We start from the raw sequence: 8,452 nt of genomic DNA, 5'->3' as shown, positions 1-8,452 counted from the left end.
CGGGACGTTGGTGAGCCCAAAAGGCATCACCACAAACTCATAATGCCCATATCGCGTCCTGAATGCTGTCTTCTGTACGTCCTCATCCCGCACTTTCACTTGATGATATCCCGACCTCAAGTCGATCTTGGAAAACCAAGATGCTCCCTGCAACTGATCGAACAAATCATCGATCCTCGGTAACGGGTAACGGTTCTTGACCGTCAACTTGTTCAACTCTCGGTAATCAATGCACATTCGGTGTGAACCATCTTTCTTCTTAACAAACAGAATAGGCGCTCCCCACGACGAGCTGCTCGGTCGGATGAATCCCTTCCCCAGCAACTCCTGAAGCTGCGAGGATAACTCTTGCATCTCTGGAGGTGCAAGACGATAAGGCACCTTAGCGATAGGGCCGGCTCCCGGAATCAAATCAATACCAAACTCCACCTGCCTCACAGGAGGTACTCCCGGCAGCTCCTCGGGAAAGACATCTGGAAACTCACGCACCACCGGTACCTCCTCAACTGAACTCGGTCTCTCGGAAGTCGCTCGCGTATCCATCACATACGCCACAAAACCCTTACAGCCCTGCTGTAGACACTGCCTCGCTCTGGCGGCCGAACAAAAGGCTGATCCCGAACGCGTACCCTCGCCGTACACCGAAAGAACTCCCCCACTAGGGTCTCGTATAGTCACCAGCTGACGCTCGCAGTCGATGACTGCACCGAATCGGCTCAACCAGTCCATGCCCACAATGACACAGACATCACCCATCGCGATAGGAATCAGGTCAATCGGAAACTCAACCCCGAAAATCTCTAACACGCATCCCCGGAAAACCCCCGTGGCACAAATCACTCTATCATCAGCTATGGAAACTCTCAGAGGCCGACTGAATTCCTCACGACTAGCACTGATATGCTGACTAAAGGCCAGAGATACAAAAGACCGACTCGCACCCGAGTCAAATAACACTAAAGCAGGCACAGAATTCACAACGAAGGTACCTACGCATAACCTAATATAAGCATAATATTTCAACATCAATATAAATACATGAAAGGAAACGTACCAGCCACCACATCGGGCGCAGCGCGGACTTCCTCTGCAGTCAGCTGGAAGGCTCTCCTTCGAGCTCTCGGTGCCTCGGTCTTCATAGGCCGACTCTCTGTAGCTCTGACGGCGGCAGGAGCAGATCCCTGAGGTGCTCCACGCAGCTGCGGACACTCAGCCTTCCGGTGTCCAGTCTGGTTGCAGTGAAAGCACACTGCAAATCCCTTGGGGCAGTCCTTGGCCATGTGCTCCTCCTTGCCACATTTGTAGCAAGACCCCGCTCGGCAAACTCCGTCATGCCCCTTGCCGCACTTCCCGCAAGTGCGGCCCTTCTGGCTCCCTGGTCTGGGATTAGCAGGCTTGGCCCGCTTGGCGGCCGGCTGCGACTGTGCCGGTCGCCGATCCCTCCCCTGAGACTCCGCCTCCTCCCTGGCCTGAGTCTCAAGCTCGATCTCCCTCTTCCGGGCATTTGCCTGAAGCTCAGCAAATGTCCGGTACGAGGAGTTTGCAGCGAACTCCCGAATATCCCGCCTCAAGACACTCAAGTAGCGGCTCATACGTGCCTGCTCAGTGGGCACGTGCTCAGAGCAGAACATCGCCCTTTCGTGGAACATCCTCGTGATTGCTGTAACAGACTCAGTACCCTGCTTGAGGGTCAGAAACTCCTGTGCTAAACGCTCCCTCTCCACCTGGGGAACGTACTCATCTCGAAACATGGTGGTGAACCTCTCCCAGGTCACCGCAGCAAGCTCGGCAGGCGTATAATGCGCCGTTACAAACTTCCACCAGTCCTTCGCTCCCAAGCGAAGCTGGTTCAGCGCGAATCGGACCTTCAAATGCTCAGGGGACGAGCAAGTGAAGAAGCACCCCTCAATATCAGATATCCACCTCATCGCTGCCACCGGACCTGGGGTCCCATCGAACTCTGGTGGTTTTGTGTTGCTGAACTCCCGGAATACTAACGCTTCCCCACCCTGCGGCCTTGCAGCAGTCACCGCTGCGGTAGCCGCTGCAGCAGCAGCCTCAGTAAGAGCGGCATAACGCTCGTCGAACGTCTCGATCAGTGTGGTCTTTATGGACCCAAACATCTCCGGAATCTCTGCCCTAATGGCTGCAGCTACCTCCTCCTGGATGATCTGGCGGATATCTTCCTCACTGGTACCACTGCTCTCGGACGTGAAACGTGTCCTCACCATGATCTACCGCTGAAATATGACATACAATAAATTTAGAATCCCCACGAACACACTCACACTCGTCAACTCTTTCCTCCTTGATTCTTGGCATTCCAAAGATTCTTACTTGGGTTGCACCCCGCTCCGGTGCTTCCAGTAGTACGGGCCCAATACTACTGTCCACACCACACCAGAATACACTCCAAGTCCTCCTCTTCGGGTTCCAGGTCTCAAGTACTCTATCATGCGTAGATTACTCTCTAATAGATCTCTCATAAGTCCCTCGCTGCTACCTACTCACTCTCAAGTATCTCATAGCAGCTCACTTCTCCCTAGGCTAAGGCAACACAATCAGGCCAATCTAGTTCTAATAGCAATCCCTAGCCTACTCTAGCATGCAGATACATCATATCAATATTAACATCACATAATGTAAGGGTATTTTGGGAAATCACCGTTCGGGCGCGGGCTGATTGTACACACATCTCTTGCTCTGCGTCTTTTTTTTTTTAAAAATCTTTTAATCTTTTGAAAATTACATCTCAATCCTCAGTTTGAGTCCAAATACGCCCGAAGGTGTACTCAAAATCCCTCAAACCAAGGCTCTGATACCAAATTGTAACACCGAGAATTTAAAAATAATTTTTCGCATTTAATAAAGACAACTTCAATTAATATTCATAAAACATTATTGTTTGTAATCCATTTCATAGCATATATAAAATCCCCAAGATCACATAATATAAGAATCCCGCGTGTGTGCACTGATCAGGCCGGCGCCTTCCTGCGATCCTCACTAGTACCTGAAATAATTAACACCAACACTGTAAGCATAAAGGTTAGTGAGTTCCCCAAAATACTATATAACACATATTAGCCACTCGAGGCTATAACTCTGTGGGTCCGTGCACCCATACTCTGTGAACCCTTAGGTTCTAACTCTGGGAACCTTCCGGTTCCAACTCTATAAACATGCACAGCATAAATCACATAGACATCATACAGTACAACACATAGCATACACATAACATACACATACTCTGTCACATAACTCTGATTACCTACTCAGGGTAAAGTATAGTGAGAAGACTCACCTCGCGTGTCTCGATATCTCACAACCTGGGAATCCCTCGTGCCCGATTCTCCGAGCTCTAATCCTCCTATAACATCGTAATGTCCCTAGTTAACACTTTATATCTCTAATGTTGACTATCCCTAAGAAGTCAACACAGGTCCACTCTGGTCAACGGTCAACGGTCAACGGTCAACTTTGACCGGACCCGGCGAGTGCTAGGGCGACTCGGCGAGTCTAGACGTCCTCACCAATTCTCTAAGATTCCCTTTCTACTCGTCGAGTATCTCCCCTGACTCGACGAGTTCCTCCTGGAAGAATCGCGGGGCCACCCCGACTCAACTCGCCGAGTCTGAAGAACAACTCGACGAGTCCCAGTTATTCCTCAAGCTACTCGCCGAGTCTGTTCATCGGACTCGGCGAGTCCATGCCATGCAACTGCTCAAACTGCTTTCTGAGGTCAGAACTGCTCCGACCATTCATAGGTCTGGCCTTCCTAGACTGATTCATCACGTAAGGTCCTCATTTCGGTGCTCATAATACACCCCATGACTCATAATTTACATTTTGACCTAAGGCATAAGGATTCCAATCCAAAACCTCCATTGATTCACGAAATGCTCAGGCATGGGACATTCTGGGCTTCCAAAGATCCCAATACAGGGTTCCAATCGTTTGGGGGACTAAGGTAACACTCAATCTAGCCACAAAAGGGTTCAATAAACCCTAAATCCACATACACATCAATCATAGAAGGATGCAATTCGAAATATTACCTGAATAATGTGCTCTCTGTGACCCCAATTCTCAGAACGTGGCTTCCCTTGTTGTTCCCTTAACCAAGCCTCCTCTTCCTTGCAAAACAACACTTCCAAAATCAACAATGATCTTCTACCTTGCTCCAGATGCTCACAAACGAATTAGGGTTTCTCTCAGAGGACTAGGGTGAACAATGACGGCCATAAAGTCCCTCATATACGTCCCAAACCTGAACGGTTAGGGTTTTCGCTAAACAGCGCAGACTCGCCGAGTCCATATCCGGACTCGTTGAGTCCAGTCGCGAACCCGCGGCCAGATCCGCGATCCTACTCGGCGAGTCTGAGCTCCAACTCGCCGAGTCCCCTCTTAAAACACCCAAAAATCATAAATATAACGATACCTGGAATTCTGGGCTGTTACAATATTGAATTAAACCAGGGACTGATCCATACCATGCACCATAACACTGCTTCCATCACATCAGATAAGCAAACCAATTTATTACTTTTAACAAATTTCTCAACTACCTAAGTTATATGCTATTTAAGTTTTTTTGAACGTTTGATATACATTTATTTAGAGTATAAATTGGAAGGACATGAATTCTTTCTTTTTTTCGTATTTATGAGTTTAATTGGGGACACATTTGCTACATCCCCATTTGAAACCTGACTCTCTGTTCATCAATAAACATGAATTACTGATTCAAAAATAATAAAATATATGATCATTGCATATAAGTTATTATGCTACCAACCTCGCAGTGCATCTTCTATTGCGGTAATGCAAGCATCACAATCAGTGTTGTAACCATTGACTGATAATCAGAAAAGAATATGTTGAATCAGCTTTAACCATTTCATATTTTGATTGCAAATAAATGCCTTAATTTCACTTAGATTATATTATGCTTGGTTCTTAGTTTCTTACCTTAGCAAGGGAGTCAACTTCATCACAGCATGCTACTACTGATTCCTTATGTGGCAGTCCAATACTATTTGTTCCATCAAAGAAAATACATGAATGAATGCATTAGAAAGACCTAATCAATAACAGTGTTATATTTTTAACTGATCAACTTTGAAAACTAGTTTTGTGATTAAATTAAGTACCTGAAACCAACAAAGTCGGTACATGAAAAAACTCTGAAAAACTCCTTGATGTTATCAACCAGGAGGGGGACATAAATTCCATTATAATTGAAGTATCTGAAAGCTGGATTATCCAGCTGTGTACCATGAGAGAAAACCAAGTCCAGCAAAGCACCATGTATATGTATTGTTTGGAGAAAATTTTGTTATTATAAACTAATAGGGGTATTTTAGGAATTTTTGAGGCTGAATGGGGAATGAACTTTCGTTCCTTGAAACTAGTGACCTACTCTCATCTTGGTCACACAAAGTTACAAGAAATTAAAAAAGATATCAATTTTAAAAATGACACCTGTAACTGTGCCAGCCTGGCACATGCTGAAATGTCTCATCCACTCTGCCCAATAAAATATACCCAATAAAATAAAAGCTAAAACTGTATCATTGACTCATACATATTAGTTATATACCCTGTTACTCTGCTGATAATGGGTTAATGACATGTAAGGCATGCTTGAGGATGTTTCACGCCCACCAAGTAGTAAAAGAACAGCTTAAAAGTACCAAACATTTACTTATTCTACCAACACCATCAACACCATTCCATCCAGATGGAAGTGTCCATTTTGAAACCCTAATTAGAGGTTATTTTTAGTGGTGGAAAATGGTTTGGAGAATTATATGTATAACATGAGGAACACAGTTAAAGATGAGAAGCTTGGTGAGAAGTTGCCATAGCAGTTATACACAAACAACAACACACATGCACACACGTAGAAAAAAGAAACAAATAAATGATTTTTTTGCTCTTGTGTATGTTATGATGTCTTTGTATGCCACCATTGGTTATATCGAAATTAAAAATAATATCAAATGATATTTCTTATTATTTATTATTATATATTATATTACCTGTTTTTCCAAAGTAATGATGTCTTTGTATGCCACCATTACACGTTCTTCTTACAATTTAAGTGCAAGAGATACAAACATGCTATGTGCATTTTGAGGCGCAGTCCCTTCTCTAAAAGCCTATTCAACCTATAAAAAATAATATAAAAGATTAAATCTTATTAAAAATAGATAAGAAAATATAATTTTGATTTTACCTGTTCTTTAAAGACACCACAATCTAACATGTTTCCAACCAATCCAAATCCAACTGTTCAACCACTTCCTATTAACCCTATACTCCCACAATTTATACCAAACAACACTATCTAGACCATAAAAAGAAGTCTTAAGAAAATAATCAACAACACCTAAGCTCCACGAAATTATTAGGAATGGGTAAAAAGGTATCTTCTCCCCAACGCAAAACTTCTTCCCACAATCAACAAAAGCCCAACTGCTTGGGGAAAGAACTTTAAAAAAAACCCATTATCCAAGGAGCAATAAGAACTAAGCAATCCAAAAAGAAAAAACTAATCATCCACTCCAAACAAAGATAAGCAATCCGAAAACTTGATCTACTTAACCGCCAGCTGCCAAAACTACCATCCCTGTTCTCGCCTAAACTCCTTTTTCTCCCCTGTTTGAATAGCATCATCAAACTCCATCTGCATAACAGCACAAAAATACTAACAGGAAGAACCCAATCAAAGTTAAAACCGTCAATTCCTTCAAGTAATAACCTGGACATGGCATCAATCACATGTCCGAGATAGAGCTTCAAGATAATCTAAAAAAAGATCATATCTATCCATCTATCCCAACTGGTACCATTACTTATTAAGGAGAAACAAATCCCATTAATAAGGATCAATCCGTCAATTCCTTTTATACCCTTCCTTCTGCTAATAGTCGACAAAATCAACCACATCCAACTGCGCTCAATACTCCTATTGGCTCCTTTCCAAATAGTCCCCCTACCAATAAACTTAGCAACGCACTCACACCCAAAACTAATGATCAAAGACATCATTAAAATCCTGACCGTCAATTCCTTCAAGTAATAACCTGGACATGGCATCAATCACATGTCCGAGATAGAGCTTCAAGATAATCTAAAAAAAGATCATATCTATCCATCTATCCCAACTGGTACCATTACTTATTAAGGAGAAACAAATCCCATTAATAAGGATCAATCCGTCAATTCCTTTTATACCCTTCCTTCTGCTAATAGTCGACAAAATCAACCACATCCAACTGCGCTCAATACTCCTATTGGCTCCTTTCCAAATAGTCCCCCTACCAATAAACTTAGCAACGCACTCACACCCAAAACTAATGATCAAAGACATCATTAAAATCCTGACCGTCAATTCCTTCAAGTAATAACCTGGACATGGCATCAATCACATGTCCGAGATAGAGCTTCAAGATAATCTAAAAAAAGATCATATCTATCCATCTATCCCAACTGGTACCATTACTTATTAAGGAGAAACAAATCCCATTAATAAGGATCAATCCGTCAATTCCTTTTATACCCTTCCTTCTGCTAATAGTCGACAAAATCAACCACATCCAACTGCGCTCAATACTCCTATTGGCTCCTTTCCAAATAGTCCCCCTACCAATAAACTTAGCAACGCACTCACACCCAAAACTAATGATCAAAGACATCATTAAAATCCTGGTTCCTACTCCCATTATCAATCTAGTTTTTCAATTTCACCACACCCTACTCCTTACATACCTTATGACTGAACCAATAAATGATTCCAGTCCAGTTATCAGGGCAATCACCTATCTCTGCCTTCTTTTTTATTTGGTGCCAAAGAAATAAAAGAACTTCACACATAAAGAAAAGATGATTATGTGAATCCATATCCTTACTACAGAAAGAACATTCATGAGTTCCCCTTATTTCCCAGCTCTTGACCCGATCTTATGTTTTTAATTTACCCAGAATAGCCATCCATAAAATAAAAGCATTTCTGGGAATATTCTCTTTAAACCACACTATCTTATACCAATTAAATTTTATCTCCGGCCCATATTAAAGATCATTCCAAACTTGCTTTGTAGAAAACCTTCGACCAATACCATTCAGATCAGTCCAGCATAACTTGTCTCGATCATGGACAGATTAGGAAATCTCTCCAACCACTCATCCGACCAACTAATTTACCATCAACCAGCACTTCCGCCACCTTAGAGTCATCCTGAAATCGTCTATAATTCTACACATGCTAAAAGATAACTTACAGCAAAAAAACCACCAACTCCATTCCTAACATCCACAACTATATGAAATCCGTCCATTAATGGCTTTTCTGTAATCCACAACAAGTAAGAAAATAGGCATGAGAGAAAGGAAAAAAAAAGTAATCTTCACATCCAACTTATGTTACAACTGTTTCTATACAAGA

The sequence above is a fragment of the Lactuca serriola genome, chromosome 9 (genome assembly GCF_051521515.1).
Source record: "Lactuca serriola cultivar US96UC23 chromosome 9, Lser_US96UC23_V15, whole genome shotgun sequence".
Taxonomy (NCBI): Eukaryota; Viridiplantae; Streptophyta; class Magnoliopsida; order Asterales; family Asteraceae; genus Lactuca; species Lactuca serriola.
Note: the sequence above shows the minus strand (reverse complement) of the source record.